This window comes from Bos grunniens, chromosome 11, assembly GCF_055505025.1.
Source record: "Bos grunniens cultivar Pamir isolate PY7600 chromosome 11, Bosgru_T2T1.0, whole genome shotgun sequence".
Lineage (NCBI taxonomy): Eukaryota > Metazoa > Chordata > Mammalia > Artiodactyla > Bovidae > Bos > Bos grunniens.
In genome coordinates, this window is record NC_141175.1 from 22468456 (window position 1) to 22490000 (window position 21545).

The following is a 21545-nucleotide window of genomic DNA, read 5'->3' on the forward strand; positions in this document are numbered from 1 at the left end:
TTCAGAGAACCACCTTGCCCAAGATCATAGCCTTCCAAGAGTGACTCACCTCCAGCTCCCAAGCTCTCCATGCTCTTCATGGGATTGGCTGAGGCTGTCCTTGTGATGTAATTCAACTTTTCCTTTTGGCCAATCCTACTTTGTCTGCTTCCCTTCCATGGAGATCGTTTATGAGAATACTCTAGTAAAACCTCTGAACACTGGATTTCACATTAAAGTCATCCTGATGACTCTATAAGTCAACTGAAGGAAGCAGAACTAAGACAAGATTTTTGAGCTGGATTATCCATTACCCAGTTGGTTGTTAGGATGCAGGCACTTGAGATCAGTGTTGCATATATGGCTCTGGAACAAAGTGGTGTCCCTTTGTCAAAACTCTCACTGGAGGTGAGCTGGGCTGTTTGGCCAGTGGAAGAAAATGCAGTAGCTCGAGTAGTCCATCAGACATCTTAAAAGTATGGAGGAAATAAGAATGATAATGAGAGTGAGACGATATGACTATCGTTAAGCTCTATTCAATATCTAGTGAAACATAAAGCTAAGGCTGAGAGTGATTAAGACACCAGGTATCAAAGCCAGTGCCTCTTAAGTAACATATGAAAGACTCCCATTCCTTGTAGTAGAAAGACAGAGAGAGCTGAGGGGCCACAACTTAGTTATCATCATAGCTGAGCTACAAAGAAGGGTGATATCATTGCCAACATCTGTCTATGCTTGAGGAAAGAGCCTTATTGCAAAGAATGGGTCCCAGACACATGGAATGAAGACATATGGGTTGATGCTTCCCCAAATTTTGAATCCCTAAATTCCCCCCACATCTCTGAGCCTGCTCAAGGGCTGTTAATCTACTCAGAGATTTCTCTCCTATAGGACAGCAGGTATCCCCCTCAGAATCTGTTCCCATCTTCCTTCCTGATCATTAATCCAATACTTAGGATTGCTGTTGTTGTTGTTTAGTTGCTAAGTCATGTCTGACTCTTTGAGACCCCCCTGGACTGTAGCCTGCCAAGCTCCTCTGTCCATGGGATTTCCCAGGCAAGAATATTGGAATAGGTTGCTATTTCCTTCTCTAGGGGATCTTCCTGACCCAAGGATTGAACCTGTGTCTCCTGCATTGAAGATAAATTCTTTACCCCTGAGCACTGGGAAAGCTCAAGAACTAGGGTAAGTTGCTACGTACCAGCTAAGAATATGTCATACCTGGAAGCAAAGAGATTAGACTCTAAAGTAGCCATAAGACCAGCAGGGGCCAGGGGAGCAGGGGTGGGATTGGATTGTTAAGGTGCTTGATTCAGGAAGCTAGAGAATAAAAATGGATAAAGGAAAATTTAGTGATTTGGGACCACTTTCCCACGATACAGAAGTTAATACTTAGCAAAAACCCTTGGATACAATGCAAACAGGGTTCCTAATAGCATGGACAAAGTGATACCCAGGGTAAGTGAGGACTAAATGCCAGAATGTCTGTGTTTGATGAGACTCAAAGGCTTAGGAAATGGGCATGCTGGACATATAAACAATGTATGAAAAACCCACTTTATGAATTTTCCTAGAGGAAACAAGGAATATGCAGGTTAGAGGGACACCAGCATCACTAAGAAGTTCATTGGTGGTTCTCTTTTTTGGGCAGGATTGACAATAGGGAGAACATCACAGAACTAGAGTCCCTGCTGGCCCTGAGAATGATAGAATCCCTATTTAAGCCAGGTGGTGGCACTAACTGTTGAAATACAGGTAAACACAATTATTGTAATACATGACAAGACTGTAGCAGCAGAGGAGGAGATTGTAGAGAAAATCAGTAGAATGCAGTGTCCCTAGCGTCAGAGTAGATGGAAAGTCAATTAGGGTAATAATCAAATTGTTTCATCAAGGATCCAGGAAAAATCAGGGACAAATGATCGGGAGGCTACAAACAGTTGACTCCACTCAAAAAAATAAATTATGATTTCCCACATAACTTCTGCACCTGATCAAGTTTTCATACTGAGAATCGATTAAATAAAGAAGAGGACAGAATGAAGGACCCTGCAATGCCATGGCTTCATAACCTCCCCTGCTACTTTCCCAAAGGGCTCAATAGACAGTTACTCTGATAACTTTATAAGGAGGGAGTAGGAAAACCCACCCTGACATTGATATCAAACTCTAAAGGCATCATGGCCCCAGTGTTGGAGTGGAGCCAACTAAAGGGACCAAATTCTAGCCAACATCCAACCACCTGTGGGTTCACAACGTCAGCTCCATTCACCAGCTCTTTTCACAGCTGCCCCCCCCACTAAGTCAAGATAGTAAATCAAAAACAGTATCACATCCAGGCATTTGGTGAACATTAGTTTCATTCACAAGTATGTAAATGATACATAGGGAGTGGTCCTTGTCAACTCCCCATATAATTCATCAATCTCCTGCTGAAACCAGATGAGTCTTAGAGCAAGATAATGAACTACCATAAACCCCATCAAGTAGTAATCCCAACTGCAATTTCAGTCTCTGTTCCAGACTGAGCATTGTCGACACTGCATGTTAACATGGTTTCGGTGCATGATTTGTGGCCATTGATTGTGACCCTTCTTTTCCACCCCTATCAGAAAAGAAGATCAGAAATAGTTGGTATTACATTGAGCAGACAAAACAGTAGGTTCATGCTTGTGCCCCAGGGTCTTATTAATTCCTTCCTTCCCTCACCTTGTCAATAATATAGTCTAAAGATTCTGGACTATCTGATATCCCACAGAATATTACGTTAACCCACACCATTATCAGAAGAGAGGAGCCAAAAATGGCTACCCTCTTGAAGCCTTGTTGCTAAGCTGTTTCTGACTTCTTTGCGACACCATGGACTGCAGCATACCAGGCCCCCTGTCCTTTGCTATCTCCCAGAGTTTGTTCAATTTCATGAAGCCTTAGTGAGACACACAACAAAGGTGGGGGATAACTCCTACAAAGATTCACGTCAATAGAATATTTAGGTCTTCAGTGTTCAAGGGCAAACCAGAAGTCCATCTATATATTAGTTTCCTGTGGCTTCCAAAAAAAGTCCCATTAAAATATCAGAAATTTATTTTCTTACAATTCTGGAGGTTAGCCATACAACGTGAAAATACTTACAAGGGCAAATGTCCTTCAAAGGCTCTAGGGGAATTTTAATCCCTTTCTTCTTCCTCTTCTGGTGGCTCTAGACATTCCTTGGAATTGTGACTCCTTCACTCCAGTCTCAGCCTCCATGGTCACGTTGCCTCCTGCCCTTGTGTCTGCCAGATCTCCATGGATTATATTTCTTGTAGGAATGTTTGCCAGTGGATAGAGGGCACACCTTGACCATCCAGGGTGACACCGAGACTCTGGTCCAGCACTAGCCCTTCAGTAGGCCAGCTAGTCACCTGGTGGCCCCTCCCACACTGGACATGCTCACATTTCATCGTGAGAGAAATTGTTAGATGCTTTAGACACTGTTGCACCCAGGTTCTTAGGCAGCACCATTGTCTCAAAACTTATGGGATGTTGCTTGCCCTGGCATGGGATTCCACATAAAGTTGCAGAAAACCAGTTGATCCACTGATGAGCCATTGTGGCGAAGTCCTGGCCAATGACCATAGAACTGATCATACATATGGTACCACCCAGAAGCTGCTGGCCTGAGACAGCATTGGAAGAGCAAGAGCACAGCTGAAGCCCCAGCTCAAAGACTGACGGAGGACAGAATGCCATCCTTCAGGAAGCATTCAGTTCAGTTCAGTCACTCAGTCATGTCTGACTCTGTGACCCCATGAACTGCAGCACGCCAGGCCTCCCTATCCATCACCAACTCCCAGAGTCCGCCCAAACCCATGTCCATGGAGTCGGTGATGCCATCCAACCATCTCATCCTCTGTCTTCCCCTTCTCCTGCCCTCAATCTTTCCCAGCATCAGGGTCTTCTCAAATGAGTCAGCTCTTTGCATCAGGTGGCCAAAGTATTAGAGTTTCAGCTTCAACATCAGTCCTTTCAATGAACACCCAGGACTGATCTCCTTTAGGATGGACTGGTTGGATCTCCTTGCAGTCCAAGGGACTCTCAAGAGTCTTCTCCAACACCACAGTTCAAAAGTATCAGTTCTTAGCTTTCTTTAAAGTCCAACTCTCACATCCACACATGACTACTGGAAAAACCATTGGCTTGACTAAACAGACCTTTGTTGACAAAGTAATGTCTCTGCTTTTTAATATGCTGTCTAGGTTGGTCATAACTTTCCTTCCAAGGAGTAAGCATCTTTTAATTTCATGTGGCTACAATCACCATCTGCAGTGATTTTGGAGCCCAAAAAAATAAAGTCGGCCACTGTTTCCACTGTTTCCCCATCTATTTCCCATGAAGTGATGGGACCTTATGCCATGATCTTCGTTTTCGGAATGTTGAGCTTTAAGCCAACGTTTTCACTCTCCACTTTCACTTTCATCAAGAGGCTCTTTAGTTCTTCTTCACTTTCTGCCATAAGGGTGGTGTCATCTGCATATCTGAGGTGATTGATATTTCTCCCAAGAATCTTGATTCAAGCTTGTGCTTCTTCCAGCCCAGCGTTTCTCATGATGTACTCTGCATATAAGTTAAATAAGCAGGGTGACAATATACAGCCTTGATGTACTCCTTTTCCTATTTGGAACCAGTCTGTTGTTCCATATCCAGTTCTAACTGTTGCTTCCTGACCTGCATATGGGTTTCTCAAGAGGCAGATCAGGTGGTCTGGTATTCCCATCTCTTGAAGAATTTTCCACAGTTTATTGTGATTCACACAGTCAAAGGCTTTGGCATAGTCAATAAAGCAGACATAAATGTTTTTCTGAAACTCTCTTGCTTTTTCGATGATCCAGCCTTAGACTCACTGAATTGGAGTCTAGATGGTGCTATGCTCCTAACAGGAAAAAATGTGGTTCCAGGAGCAATGAGGTAGAAGCCAAAGCGGCACCTCCTTAAGAATTCCGAGAGAAATACCTCCAGCCATTATTCTCTGCCATCTTTACCATCAATTATGCATGATAATAAAATAGTCATTTTGAAATTGTTTGCAGGCTCAAAAACTATACCCCCCCACCCAATACTCCTTTCTAGATAACTATTCAAGGAGGTATTTTACTTTAAAAGGGAGAAGGCGTCAACAAAGTTTGGATTCATTAAAATAAGAATTCAGTACAAGAGAGATGGCTGGGATGGGAGTGGGTCTGGGAGGCGGGATGGAGGGTGTCTCCAGGTGATGGTGAGAAGCAATCCCAGGCTCAACAAGCTGCCACTCTGAATAGAAGCCTGTGCCCAACTACATTATGGGGAGATTTTTCTTTCTGGTAAAGATTTGAGGGTTGAATTAGCAATAATAAATAGAGATAGGACAATTTAGGAAAAACAAAGCTATGCAAGGAAATTCATCAAAGTGTCATATATCATTCCACTGTGAACAGTTTTTACGGTCACAATAAGGTAAATACTAAATTTTTATCAAGTTAAAATTATAGATGAATGTGGAGAAGGTAATGGCAACCCACTCTGGCATTCTTGCCTGGGAAATCCCATGGACAGAGGAGCCTGGTGGGCTACAGTCCATGAGGTCGCAGAGTCAGACACGAGTGAAGTGACTAAGCATGCATGCGATTGGAACAATGATGGGCCAAGAAATGTGTATGAAGAGAGCAGGGAAGGGGGTTGGAAAGAGAGGTAAATTCTCATCTTCAAGGGCCTGATTTTTACTAATGTGTGATTTGGTAAAATGTTATCAGCTCACTTGCTGGAGCTTATCAGAAAAAAAAAATCTCTATTGCATTTACTTTAGAGAATATTTGAAGATCACCTCCTTTTATATTCATGTTACCTTTCTGAACAACTATAAGGTAAATTTCCCTCTGGTCATTTAACTGAGAAATGTTATATTTCCCTTGAGAAAAACATATTTTTTGTTTTTACATTTTCCCCTATGAACACATGAATCTTACACTAATCAGTTTTGACTCCTTTGCTTTGAATGCTAATAAATGCAAAGGTTACTTTGAATTACATTTTTATCTTGTGCACAGAATATTATGATATTCATCTGGCATACTAATTCGCTGCTTGGTTCATTGTATTTTCTGACCTTCATTTTTCTTTTCTTCATAATGCCTTCATTGAAAAATTCTCATAATGGTTCTGTTTCTTCAAATTGCCTTAAATTATTTTGTTTTGGAAGGAAGCAAGGTTAAAAACAAATAAATATACAAATAAATGTAATTTGGGGCATATTCATACATTTGGATGCATTTTTCATAATCGCTCTGCTTGTTTATATGTGCTGTCACCATGTCTTCCCACTAGAGCATAAATTTACAAACATCATGCAAATGCATTATTTGTAATAAAACTGACTAATGAGCATTAAAAGCCAATTATTTCTATACATCTGCTGGCTATGGCTGGTAATAATCGTGCATCATTCAGATTGGTGGCTCTGTGTTTGCCTTAGTACGGTTTCAATCACCCATTAATTTATGGATCACAATCTGCACCCTGGGCACCAGCATTCCCCAAACTGCCTCAGACTGTAAATCTATTGCTAGAGGACTTGGAATTATGACAACTTGGACTTCCCTTCTAAATTGCATCTTCATGCCTGTGTCCACTGAATTGTCAGAGAGGACTGGACGAAATCCCCTGTAAAACATGTTGACAGCAATTCATCTTCTAGTCTGTTGATGAAGGAATTTATCATTTCTTTTTACAGCAACATACTATGCATTTTGATGTTACTTTTTGACTTATCAGCTAGCTTCTTGATCATCTAACCTCTGGAGAGAGGAGATATGGTAGAAGAGAGAAGTGGGCTTAAATCTTCTTTCCAGTCTTTACATGTTGCAGTCTGAGGCAAGTCACTTAGTGATTCTGAATTCATACCTATGAACATTTTTTTTTTTAATAAATAGCAAAGGCACAGTATTACTGCAAGTGTTAGCTGCTCAATCGTGTCTGATTCTTGGAGATGCAGAGGACTGTAGCCTGCCAGGCTCCTAAGTCCATGAGATTTCCCAGGCAAGAATATTAGAGTGGGTTGCCATTTCCTTCTCCAAGGGATTTTCCTGACCCAGGAATTGAATCCAGGTCTCTTGCATTGCAGGCAGATTCTTTACTATCGAGCAAACCAGGGAAGACCCTGTTGGAAGACCTAGTATTGCTAGAAGTGAGCATTTTGATGAATGCACGCTGGTGTTTGAAGGAACTATTTCTAACTATAGCAGGAATGAGCTAACTGAGGAAAGACCAGTGAATGACTCCTACCTGGACCTTGAAAGCAGGGAGAATGGAGGACCCTGCAACCTTCACTGCATGTCTTTTCCTGCAAGCCCCTCATCTCCATGCTGACAAAAAGGCTTTTTGTGGCCCCCAGGCACATGCCTGTCATCTATGCAGGAGAGACCGGTCCTGCTTCCCTTCCTCCCACCCCACTGCCCACTTACACTCACCCAGCCCTGGTCTCAGCCAGCCAAACTGTGGAAGGCGTCCCGCAGTGGAACATTGTCAGTAGCAAACCCACGAGGGGCAGCAGTGAATTCGAAGCACAGGGCTCTGAGGAGCGCATTTTCACACGCTTATAGAAACAGCAAGAAGTACAGAGTCTTTCAAACCACAGAACAGAGGATGGGAACAGGAAACATTTTTGAAAGAATTTTATTGCAATAACAATAAACTTGCAGTTACAAGTTAATGTACAATATTGTGTTAATTTCTATGGAACAGCAAAGTGATTCAATTATACATATATAGTCTTGATTCTATTCTTTTCCATTATGGTTTATCCCATTGAATACAGTTCCCTGTGCTATACAGTAGGACTTGTTTATTCATCCTCTGCATAATAGTTTGCATCTGCCAACCCAAACTCCCAATCCTTCTCTCTCGCATCCCCCTTCTTGGCAGTCTGTAAGAAGGGGGTGAGCTCACATCCTTCTCTCCTGCCATCATGACCATAAACCTATTCTCTGTGTTTCTGAGTCTGTTCCATAGATAAGTTCATTTGCGTCATATTTTAGATTCCACATATAAGTAACACCACATGGTATTTGTCTTTCTCTGTCTGATTTACTGAAAACAGTATGACGATCTCTGGGTCCCACCCATGTGGCTGTAAATGGATTTATTTCATTCTTCTTATGGCTGAGTAATATTCCACTGTGTGTGTGTGTGTGTGTATGTACATATATATGGTATCTTCTTCGTCCATTCAACTGTCAATGGACACTTAGCCTGTCTCCATGTCTTGGCTGTTGTAAATACTGCTGCTATGCATAGGGGTGCATGTATCTTTTTGAATTATAGTTTTGTCTGGATATGTGCCCAGGAGTGGGATAGTGGATCATATAGCAACTCAATTTTTAATTTTTGGAGGAACCTCCATACTGGTTTTCATAATGGTTGCATCAATTTACATTCCTACCTACAGCATAGGAGCATTCCCTTGAGGAGAAATACTTCTGATAGTCAGAACACCATAGCAAGGGGATCAAGGGGAAAAAAAAATCCTGCCTTTAATAAAGCAGCATTAGATACAGTTCTGCCAGATACTAGACATGAGGTTACGGATGGTGCTTAAAACACAGTTTAAGATGTGAGAGAAATATCAGTGGACCCAAGTGGACAATAAAAAAGATGAAAGCAAACACGCAGACACATACAGATCTCACTTCATAGAGCAGAAACTAAAAGACAGCAACAGAAATGACAATATGGGCTGTAGGAAAAGATTCTGACTCATACAAAAGTAAGTCTTAGCCATAAAGATTCAGAGAAAAGGTGCACTTATGAAAATAATTCAATACAAATGGCAGAAAAATAATTAGACTGCTCTGCTTTCTGCTCTTAGCTTGTAAGAATATATTAGTGCCATGGAATTTGTGCTGGTAGATAAGATTTTAAAGGAGCTGGCAGAGTTAGAGAAAAACTACAATTAAATCAAAATACAATATAGAATATTAAAATATATAATGGAGGCAGTAAAAGGCTGGATCAATACTTGTGGAATCAATGATGTAGTACAAGGTTTGGCAGATAATGGTCCAAAAGCTAAATTTGGCCACCTCTGCTTTTGTATTTCCCTTGAGCTAAGAATGATTTTTACATTTTTAAATGGTTAAGAAAAAAAAATCCAAGAAGAATAAAATGTTGTGATCTATAAAACATTTGAAATTTTAATTTCAACATCATATATAAAGTTTTATTAGCATATATTTATTTACATATGACCTACAGCTGATACAGAGGCAGTATTTGGGCAGAAATCCAATAGCTCATAGAGCCTAAAATATTTACTATCTGGTCCTTTCTAGAGAAAATTTGCCAGCATCTGATGTAAAGGACTAGTTAACAAGATAAACCTGTGTCTCTAGAGGAAAAGGAAAAACCATTAAAATTATGGGAGAGAAGAGAAAACTTAGCAAGAATTTTGACCTGATTAGTTGAAAGATGAAATTGTTCGCTACACAGAAGGGGAAGGCTCTGAAAGAGTCTTGTTCACTGAGCAACCATCTCAGGATCTAAAGTCTTTCCTAAATATAATTTATATCAGTGGCTCATAGTTGTGGGGCTTCCCAGGTGGCACGAGTGACAGAGAGCCTGCCTTCCATGCAGGAGACATGAGTCGTGGGTCCAATCCCTGGGTCGGGGAATCTCCTGAAGAAGGAAATGTCAACTCATTCTGGTATTCTTGCCTGGAGAATGCCTACAGACAGAGGAGCCTGGTGGGCTACAGCCCATAGGGTCGCAAAGAATCAGACTTGATTGAAGTGACTTACCAAAAAAAAAAGTCCTAGTTGTTTACTGACACCACAATTCCGTTTCGTTCAGTTCAGCAGCTAAGTCTGATTCTTTGTGACCCCATGAACCACAGCACATCAGGCCTCCCTGTATATCACCAACTCCCGAAGTTTACCCAAACTCATGTCCATTGAGTTGGTGATGCCTTCCAACCATCTCATCCTCTGTCGTCCCCTTCTCCTTCCACCTTCAACCTTTCCCAGCATCAGGGTCTTTTCCAATGAGTCAGTTCTTCCCATCAGGTGGCCAAAGTATTGGAGTTTCAGCTTCAACATCAGTCCTTCCAATGAACATTCAGGACTGATCTTTAGGATAGACTGGTTGGATCTCCTTGCAGTCCAAGGGACTCTCAAAAGTATTCTCCAACACCACAGTTCAAAAGCATCAATTCTTCGGCACTCAGGTTTCTTTATAATCCAACTCTCACATCCATACACAACTATTGGAAAAACCATAGCCTTGACAAGATGGACCTTTGTTGGCCAAGTAATGTCTCTGCTTTTTAATATGCAGTCTAAGTTGGTCATAACTTTCCTTCCAAGGAGTAAGCGTCTTTTAATTTCATGGCTGCAGTCACCATCTGCAGTAATTTTGGAGGCCCCCAAAATAAAAAGGAGGCCTTAAAAACATGTTTTGACCCTTGGGATGCACTAGCAGATATTCTGACTTAGTTGGTTAAGGGAATGAGCTGAGTGTTGTTTCAAAGCTCCTCGGGTGATTATATGAACAGCCACATAGGAACTACTGGACTAGAGTATAAGGAAGCTTGTGGGTGAATATAATCGGCTCCACTGGTGGCAGAGAGGGAAACATATAGAAGCTTGAATTATACTGATATACTGAAAGTAAAGTCAGGATTTCCCAGCAGAATTAGTGCACACTGGTATATACTTACGTGTTCAGTTTGTGTCTACTGAATGAAGAACAAATAAATAAATGAATTGTGTTTAGGAGCTGATTTTTCACAGTGTTGCCTTCTCTAAAAATAGCCAGAAGAGACTGCAGGAAGGTTTTGCAGAGAGCATCTTTGTTAAACTTCATGGTGTCTATCTAGTGTCTTGCATGCTTTTAGTGCTCAGTAGACACGGGTCTTCGTTCTGCTCTGTTGTGGAAGCAGAGATAAGAGCATGTAACTGCTGGAAATTACTTTTGGGCTGAACGTGTTGCTGTGTAACCAGTTGCCACTCACTTAGTGGCTGAACACAACATGGACATCTTTGCCTCGCAATTTCTGTGGATCAGAAGTCCAGAGATAGTTTAATTGGTTCTCTGCTCAGGCAAAGACAATAGAGGATGAGATGGTTGGATGGCATCACCCATTCAATGGACATGAGTTTGAGTAGACTCCGGGAGTTGGTGATGGGCAGGGAGGCCTGGTGTACTGCAGTCCACGGGGTTGCAAAGAGTCGGACATGAATGAGCGACTGAATTGAACTGCTCAGGCAGTTAAAGTTGTTGACCAGGGCTGGGGCCTCATATGTGGCTCAAAGTTCTCCTCCAAGCTCACTGGTTATTCAAAGAATTCAGCTCCTTGTGGTTGTGAGACTGAGACTCTCAGCTCCTGGAGGCTGTTCATCATCCTCTGCCACATGGCTACTTCTACAACAAGACAGTTTGCTTCTTGAGACCAGTGGAAGAGAGTGCCTACTGCTCTCGCCAACCTTCTGGGTCTAATGCCTGATGATCTAAGGTGGAGCTGATGTAAAAATAATAGAAATAAATTGTGCAATAAATGCAGTGCCCTTGAATCATCCCCAAACCCTCCTACTCCCCCATCTGTGGAAAAATTGTCTTCTAAGAAACTGCTCCCTGGTGCCCAGACCACTGCTCTAACCCCTTGTAAAAGGTTCACTGGATTAGGTCAGACCCACCCAGGATATCACTCTTTAGGTTGCCTCACAGTCAACTGATTTGGGCTTCCCTTGCTGCTCAGCTGAAAGAATCTGCCTATAATGCAGGAGACCTGGGTTCGATCCCTGGGTTGGGAACATCCCCTGAAGAAGGGAAAGGCTACCCACTCCAGTATTCTGGCCTGGAGAACTCCATGAACTATATAGCCCATGGGGTCACAAAGAGTTGGACACGAATGAGCAACTTTCACTTTCACAATCAACTGATTAGGGACCTTAATTATATCTTCAATATCTCTTTACTTTTACCCAACCTAATTGGGCTTCCCTGGTGGCTCAGATGGTGAAGAATCTGCCTGCAATGTGGGATACCTAGGTTTGATCATAAACTAATTATAGACATGATACCCCCATATGCACTCCCTGCATTTGAAGAGAAGGGATTTTATAAGGGTATGGGTCATTGGGGGTCATGTTAAAGTTCTAACTACCACATGGGTTCATCCCTCATTGTGTGGCCCCTTGGGTTCACATGCTGTCAAGGGAGCCACTGATTCCACAGAAAAGCCTCACATAGTGGAGGGAGGGCAATGTACATAACCTTCCCAGGACATGAGCAGACCTTGTCAGCTTTGTGAATGCAAGCAAATCACTTCAAGTATGTTTGCTTATCCTGTTGGGAGACTATTCTTCACTGAGTTCTCTGATTTTAGCACCTATTGCAAGCTGAAGCATGAACAATTTTGTTTCAATCTATTTTATCAACAGCCTTGGAGATGGTGTCACCCTTTGGAATGGAGAACAGATTTGTTTACTGTCCAGTAAAATAAAGATTGCATCTCTCTCCAGGGCAAAAGTTGCACATGTAGGCTTGCCATCCAAGTGTAAGCTTTCCATTGCTCTGAGCTTGAGATTTTTGATCTGTGATGCAGACCTACTGTGTGTACAGTGACTCCTGGGTCGGCTTTCATGTTGGCTCCAGGAAAACTGAGGGACAAGGAGAACCCATGTGACTGTGAAGTTCATGCTGCTCACTGGGTTATAAACAATAAAATCCAAGGATAAACCCTTCTCCCTTTCATGGTTCTTAGCCATGCTGCGTCTCACAGCCATGCCTCTGTATGAGGGATTTTTCCCCAACTGAATTTCCTTAGCATCTTATCCTCTGGTTCCTCCACATCACCCTCAGGCATCACTTCTTCCTTGGAAATTTTGTAACTCATCCACTCTGTCCCCTAGAACAAGTCAATCACACTTTCCCCTTTGTCACCTTTTAATTTATACTTATTACTACAAATGCCAGATTTAAAGGCCAAATACCTCCCTCAAAAAATATCCTTCTGAAGACAGGAAGTTCTATGCTATCTGATTCCATTAAAGTCTATTACAGGGGCCTCTTTTCCCCCAATATTTTGTTTTTCAAGTCAGAATAGTATTTGGAGAAGAGACATTAGCATGAAGCAACCTCAGCAAATGTTGGTATTGGATCCCCATAGTAGTCACCTAATGGAATTATTAACAAATGGGGCAAAGAAATTTAATTTAGGTGTAATTATTCCTCTGGGTGGGGGGAGGTTATGACCTCTTAAGTTCTTTCCTGGCATGTGGTCACCAACAAGGCTTTAAAAAATATCACTTTCCAAAAGCACTAGAGAAAGAGATTCATGCTGAGAAGCTCATAAAGAGTGAATGGAACTTGCAGCTTTAGAGAAAATTTCCTGTGACAACATCAATTCGAGCAGAGCAACCTCTCACACAGGGAAGTAAAGATGCCAAGTGTCAGATGATTCAAAAAACAGTTCTCCCGACAAGGGGATACTGACACTGAGGGGTATGTGGAGAACTTGAATATACTTACATCATAAAAATGAGAGTAGAAAGACTTAGCATTGCTTATAAATTTCGTAATTTGAAATGTACAACCAATTTAAAATTTAGATATTTTACGAAGCCTTTGGCCAACTTACATACATATTGGGCATGATTTTCCGTGTGTGTGTGCACAGCTCTATTTTGGAATTTCTAATTTTGAAAATGGGGCTCTCACTGCATTCACAGCTATTTTGCATTTGGTCATAAATGATACATTCATAAATGGAACATTTTTGGTACCAAGTCCATGACTGACAGTCTCTTCTGAATGAGCTGAAGTTAGGTATTCAGCTGCATCCTCAGCATTTGGCATGTTGTCTGACACATGGTAGACAAAAATTCATTTTGCAAGCGAAAATCCTCACCTGAGGTGTCAGTTTCCTTCTCTATAAAATAAGGTGGTTTGACTCACGCATTTCTGCTGTCCTTCTGGGCTACGATGCTCCAAGAGGCCCTCCCGCAGTGGCCTCTGGGATCGGATGCTGTAACTGCCTTCGTTTCTGTGTAGAGACTCCGTTATGTCTCCCCTGGGAGGCCTGATCAAGACGGCCTTGCCAGAGCTGAATGGCGCCTTTGTGACAGCACCCCCTCCCCTGCCGTGGGGCCCAGTCTGTGGGAAGAGGGAAGCATGTGCTTTATGGCGTGTTTTGCTAATGTGAGAATCAAAGGCTTTCCAGGTGTTAATGGTGGCCACAGTGCAGAGAGCCCAGAGTGACATAACTTGGTTCTGGGCTGTGTGGGTGAGATTGCCTTTCTTGGCTCAGCTAACTCTTCGTTTCCTTTCACCTTTCAGTTGGAAGGGACCTGGTGAGCTGAGGCAAAGTTTCCTAAGGATTAGGATGTAAACCTGATCTTCCTGAACCCCAGATCCCAGGGTTGGGAGTCAGCTGGCTGACATGGGGAAGGGGACCATTCCCTCCGTGGACAATGCTGCTCTCCATGCTCAAAAGATGCTGGAGAAGGAGTGTTCACAGGGTCCATTAATTAAGACCCGAGGAGCCCATCTTGCCTCTGCCACATCAGTGAACACCGTTGTCTTGCCCTGCCTGCACAGGAGTTAAATGTCTTATTCTGCCTTGTTCATTAAATTCTGTTTTAAGAGCTCAACCCACCTACCTATGGTGCCTGGCGGCTTGGGGACAGCCCTTCCCAATTATCACCTCCAGAATAAACCTATTCAGGCCCCTGCAAAAACAAATGACATCACCAACAGTAACCTAGCCATCACGTGCCACTGACTTTTTGGGGAGGATTTCTACCTGAGACACGTTCCCTCTAATTCCAAACAGTCCAGGGAGGTGGGCAGGGAAGGGATTCCTGTTTGCACTGGCCAATCAGGAGCAGGAAGACACACAGAGGTGAAGCAGTTAGCTTTCTCGGGATGACAAAGTGCCTCAGGCCCCCTTGACCCAGGTCCTGGCCCTCGGACTCTCAGCAGGAAGAGTGCCTTCAGAAAACCACTTCATGCAGGGGTCACCCCAGAATGGATCTTTCTTCCACGGCTGCAGAGCTGCTGTATGTGGCCTCAGAAAGAAAGTAAAGTATTCAAAGTGAGTTCATGCTGTCTGCACACCTGGGTTCTGTAGTTTACTGTGTTATTCAACAGCTTTGTGTCATTTAACAGATTAATTTTATTTATAAAGTGGTAATCATCTCATGGGATTTCTGGAAGATAAAAATGTCTGAATATAAGTATGGTACTTAAGTTCCCAACAAATCTGAGTTCCTCTCTCTTGTTCTTTAAAGATACATCCCTTCTTCACCATCAGGAATTTTACTTGAAGTCAGTTCAGTCGTGTTTGACCCTTTGCGACCCCATGAACTGCAGCATGCCAGGCCTGCCTGTCCATCACCAACTCCCGGAGTTTACTCAAACTCATGTCGATTGAATCGGTGACACCATCCAACCATCTCATCCTCTGTCGCCCCCTTCTCCTCCTATCTTCAATCTTTCCCAGCATCAAGGTCTTTTCCAGTGAGTAGGTTCTTCAAATCAGGTGGCCAAAGTATTGGAGTTTCAGCTTTAGCATCAGTCCTTCCATGAATATTCAGGACTGATTTTCTTTAGGATGGACTGGTTGGATCTCCTTGCTCTCCAAGGGACTCTCAAGAGTCTTCTCCAACACCACAGTTTAAAAGCATCAATTCTTCAGCACTCAGATTTCTTTATAGTCCAACTCTCACATCCGTACATGACCACTGGAAAAACCATAGCTTTCACTAGATGGATTTTTGTTGGCAAAGTAATGTCTCCACTTTTTAATATGCTGTCTAGGTTGGTCATAACTTTTCTTCCAAGGAGCAAGCGTCTTTTAACTTCATGGCTGCAGTCACCATCTACAGTGATTTGGAAGCCCCCCAAAATAAAGTCTTTCATTGTTTCTACTGTCTCCCCATCTATTTGCCATGAACTGATGGAACCAGATGCCATGATCTTAGTCTTCTGAATGCTGGGTTTTAAGCCAACTTTTTCACTCTCCTCTTTTACTTTCATCAAGAGGCTCTTTAGTTTTTATTCACTTTCTGCCATAAGAGTGGTGTCATCTGCATATCTGAAGTTTTTGATATTTTTCCCGGTAATCTTGATTCCAGCTTGTGCTTCATCCAGCCCAGTGTTTCTCATGATGTACTCTGCATATAAGTTAAATAAGTAAGGTGACAATATACAGCCTTGACGTCCTCCTTTTCCTATTTGGAACCAGTCTGTTGCTCCATGTCCAGTTCTAACTGTTGCTTCCTGACCTGCATACAGGTTTCTCAAGAGGCAGGTCAGGTGATCTGGTATTCTGATCTCTGTCAGAATTTTCCACACTTTATTGTGATCCACACAGTCAAAGGCTTTGGCATAGTCAATAAAGCAGAAATAGATGTTTTTCTGGAATTTTCTTGCTTTTTTGATGATCCAGCAGATGTTGGCAATTTGGTCTCTGCTTCTTCTGCCTTTCCTAAAACCAGCTTAAACATCTGGAAGTTCACGGTTCACATATTGCTGAAGCCTGGCTTGGAGAATTTTAAGCATTACTTCACTAGCTTGTGAAATGAGTGCAATTGTGTGGTAGTTAGAGCATTCTTTGGCATTGCCTTTCTTTGGGATTGGAATGAAAACTGACCTTTTCCAGTCCTGTGGCCACTGCTGAGTTTTCCAAATTTGCTGGCATATTAAGTGCAGCACTTTCACAGCATCATCTTTCAGGATTTGGAATAGCTCAACTGGAATTCCATCACTTCCACTAGCTATGTTCGTAGTGATGCTTTCTAAGGCCCACTTGACTTCACATTCCAGGATGTCTGGCTCTAGGTGAGTGATCACACTATCATGATTATCTGGGTCATGAAGCTCTTTTTTGTACAGTTCTTCTGTGTATTCTTACCACCTCTTCTTAATATCTTCTGCTTCTGTTAGGTCCATACCATTTCTGTCCTTTATCAAGCCCCTCTTGGCATGAAATGTTCCCTTGTTATGTCTAATTTTCTTGAAGAGATCTCTAGTCTTTCCCATTCTGTTGTTTTCCTCTGTTTCTTTGCACTGATTGCTGAGGAAGGCTTTCTTATCTCTTCTTGCTATTCTTTGGAACTCTGCATTCAGATGCTTATATCTTTCCTTTTCTCCTTTGCTTTTCCCTTCTCTTCTTTTCACAGCTATTTGTAAGGCCTCCTCAGACAGCCATTTTGCTTTTTTGCATTTCTTTTCCATGGGTATGATCTTGATCCCTGTCTCCTGTACAATGTCATGAACCTCATTCCATAGTTCATCAGGCACTCTGTCTATCAGATGTAGGCCCTTAAATCTATTTCTCACTTCCACTGTATAATCATAAGGGATTTGATTTAGGTCATACCTGAATGGTCTAGTGGTTTTCCCTACTTTCTTCAATTTAAGTCTGAATTTGGCAATAAGAAGTTCATGATCTGAGCCACAGTCAGCCCCTGGTTTTGTTTTTGCTGACTGTATAGAGCTTCTCCATCTTCAGGGCATAGACTTGGATTACTGTGATATTGAATGGTTTGCCTCGGAAATGAACAGAGATCATTCTGTCATTTTTGAGACTGCACCCAAGTACTGCATTTCAGACTTTTTTGTTGACTATGAGGGTTACTCCATTTCTTCTAAGGGATTCTTACTGTAAAATAAACAAACAAGCAAAATTCTCAGCTTGAGAAGCAAGCCTGAATGTCAGGGCTACAGAAAGACATGAGAAAAAAAATAGATTAAAATATGAGGCCAACATCATCACATCATCAAAGAGGTTTCATGGCAGGGAGGACTAAGCAATTTGGAGTTTTCAGCCCAATCACCCTAGGTGTGGGATGAGTCCCTCTTGACAGATGTCAGCTTCCCTGCTACTGTCAGCCCTGCTGTCCCAGGTGCAGCCCCACTCCTCTGAGAGCAGGACCTCAGACACCAAAATACTCACTGGTTGTTGCTCTAAGTCTCTCTAACAAAATGGTCTATGAGGTCGATGACAAGAGTCCCAAGGCCACATTTCTATTCTTCCAGATTCGAGTGCAAACTTGGACTTAGATATCCAGAAACTTCCTCTGGACTGAGGGGGCCCCAGTTCCCAGCTTTGACTCTTTTTATTTCCTTAGTCTCTGAGCAGAATACCTGCCCTGGTTAATAATGTTCTCTGGACTCACTATAAAGCTACTGTGTTGAAGATATCAGTTTATTTTGAAGCAAACATTTCCAGCTGAAGAAGTCAGTTTCTGTCTGAAATAAACCAGAAAGAGAAAGACAGATAGTGTGTGATATCACTTACACGTGGTATCTAAAGAACGCAACAAAGGAGTGAATGTAACAAAAGGGAAGCAGACAGGCATATAGAGAATGAGCTAGTGGGCTGCAGGGTGGAGGTGGGCGGGGCAATGTGAGCGACCGAGAGGAGGAGGCGAAAGCTATTAGGTGTAAGATACACTCAGGGATGTATTTGTACAACACGGGGAAGATAGCTGACGTTTTTTAATAACTGTAAATGGAATGCAACCTTTAAAAACTATAAAATAAAATATAGTGTAGATAAACAACAAGTTCCTACTATATGGCACTGGGAACTATCTTCAATAGTCTGTGGTAAACCATAATGGAAGAGAATATGAAAAAGAATATTTTTTCTTGTGTGTGCGTGAGCATAACTGAATCACTTTGTTGTACAAAGGAAATTCACACAACATTGTAAATCAACTATACTTCGATAAAATTTGAAAAGCTGCAAAATAAACAAACAAGTAAAATTCTCAGCTTGAGATGCAAGGAGCATACTCACTTCATAAATGGAAATGCTGGGCTAAGTTATTCAGAATCTAAAGCCAGAGCGATAGAGGAGTAACAGAACAACTCTGGAGCAACATTTTCGAATTTTTTCGAGTGTGTTTGTTCATGAACTTTAAGCACTTTTATACAGGTTCCTCTTTTACCTCCATTTTCTTAAGCTCAAACAGAGTCAGTGTTAAAACATGTTTCTGATTCAGCCCCACTTCACTCCTCAGCATGCTGTCTTGTCTAAGGAAGTTAATTTTGAAAAAAGTCCTCCAGTACCCTGAGTCTTTTTTGGAAAAGGAAAAGACACAGAACTAGCAACATGATTTTCCAGGCCCAGTGCAAATGGGCAACTCTTATTCAAAGGCTGCTAAGAATTTCCAAAGGGTGAGAGAAGAGAATTAAACCAAGCATGAGACCTTTCTAAGGCCAGAATCTTGTAAGAATGCACAGGTCACAGGCCCAGGAAACCACCCTAAAGAGACATTTCAAAGAGCTTAATTGCAAGTGTTAAAGGCCTTCAGGCTGGGCATTTTCCTCAGATTCTGTAAAATATGAATTCAAAGTTGACTAATTGGGAATCTCTAAATGCAGTGGAGTCAACAGTTGGAAGAAATTTCCTGTATGTGCATCCATTCAGTCCTCACAGTCTCCTGGGGGTTTACTGAGTACTATGCATCCCTGCTTGAGGCTGAGGGTGCAAAGATCTGTAAGACAGACCCTGCTTTTTATTTCTGTATCCCCAGCATGGCAAGTTTCCCTGGTGGCTCACATGGTAAAGAATCTGCCTACTAATGCAGGAGATGCAGGCTCGATCCTTCAGTTGGGAAGATCCCCTGGAGAAGGAAATGGCAACCCACTCCAGTATTCTTGCCTGGGAAATCACGTGGATAGAGGAACCTGGTGGTCTACAGTCCAAGGGATTGCAAGAGTTGGATACAACTTAGCGACTAAGCAACAGTGGTCAGATTTAGGAACTCTGGGTAGAGACAAAGTAGATAGTACATAATCCAGGCTGACAACTGCTCTGGTCTAGGCATCTGGGAAGAAAAGTTATTCTCATCCCTTGACAGCATCATGATGGCCACATGGCCTCAACCCCAACCTTGACTCTCCTCTAGCTGCTAATTCCACAGGCAGAGTTCCCAGGCTCTGGCTTGGACACTAACACAGTGACACAAAGAAAGTATGAGTAATAATGCCCCAGGAATATGCTGGAAGGAAGAGGCAGCCTGCTCAGATCTGCTGACACGACCCATTGCTCAGCCCACTACAGGCAGAAGCCCTGCTGTCCTAGAGACAAAGGCCATTCCTCTCCAGGTACATCCCGATCCATCATCCCTATGAGTAGGATCTTTTTCATTATGTGGAGGCCATGACTTGCTCTCAATGAACAGCATCATGCATGGAAAAGATCCAGCCAGGCCTAAGTTCCAGACAAGTTCCTTGTCTCCATGTGTGACAAATCCCATGTGAGTCAGGGAGGTTTCTGCCCGTCTGTGTGTGGGTGATGACTCCAGCATGGTGCTTTGATTCTCTAATTAGTGCTTCTCTCTTGATTTAACTGACAAGGACACTGTGGCCGAGAGACATCAGCTGCCCTTCCCAGGTGGGCACTCAACCCAAGATGCCCAGGCCCCAACTCTTTTCCTACTGCATGTGGCTGGGGCCTTTGCACCCTTGTCTGTGAAAAGCAAACCTCTCTGCTAGTTATGTCAAGGATGGTTGAAGGTCCCATAAGGGGACATTAAAATCACCTCGAAAGCTAGGAGACATTGCATTGAATACGTAAATGACTATTGTTATTTTTCAGCAGTAGAAATGCACATTTTATATAAATAGCATTATGAAAAGATGGTTATATATGTATTGCTTTTAAGTCTTCACTAAGTCATAGGACAATTATTTTGATTTTTATTACCTGATTATAAAAATCATATATGGTCGTTGTGGAAAATACAGGTGATACAGACAAAAAAAAATAATAAGAGAAAATATGCCTATAATCCCAGACCCTAATGGTAAATAATCATAGCCTGTGTTTTCTGTGTGTGGGAGCCCCAAAAATGTATTGTTGAGAGAAGATTATATAACTCAGGCATACACATACCATTTATATCCCATTTTGAAAATTTAACATTCATCCTTTCATTCAACGTGGCTGAATTTCTACTGTTTGAAGCATATGCTAGGTCCTGGGGGAAACGAAGATAAGCAATGCAGAGAGTAAAACCTAGCGAGGCAGGTAGAATCAGACAAAGCAATTACGAAAATGAACCTGAGCTAATTTCAAGAAGATGTTGGAAGGAAGAACATGAGAAACAAAAGTAGAAGAGAGACAGGAGTTATAAGATGAAGGGGGTTTGGTTGGGAGAGGAGCAGCCAATGACTGGGACCAGGAAAGAACACAGCACACAGTAGGGACACAGAACAAAAATGAGATAACTATGGCCAAGGCTGAAAGAACAAATGATATGCAGTATAGTGTATGGAACTGCTCACGATGTTTAAACTTCCTGTGAAGTTTCATTTTGAAAGTCTGATGCACTTTAAATGTCTTCACTTTAAAACATGAGGTTGCAGGCTGCAAACAGTCCGTCTCACCTCTGGCTTACAGGCTGGGAAGATTTCTCTCCCTGGAGCAAGATTTGGTCCAAGAGTCTAAGGAGCTTCCTTATTCTTGTCATCATTATCCATCTCAGGAAAATCAGAAGATGCTATCTACAACTGTTGTGCTAAAATATATTTATACTACATTC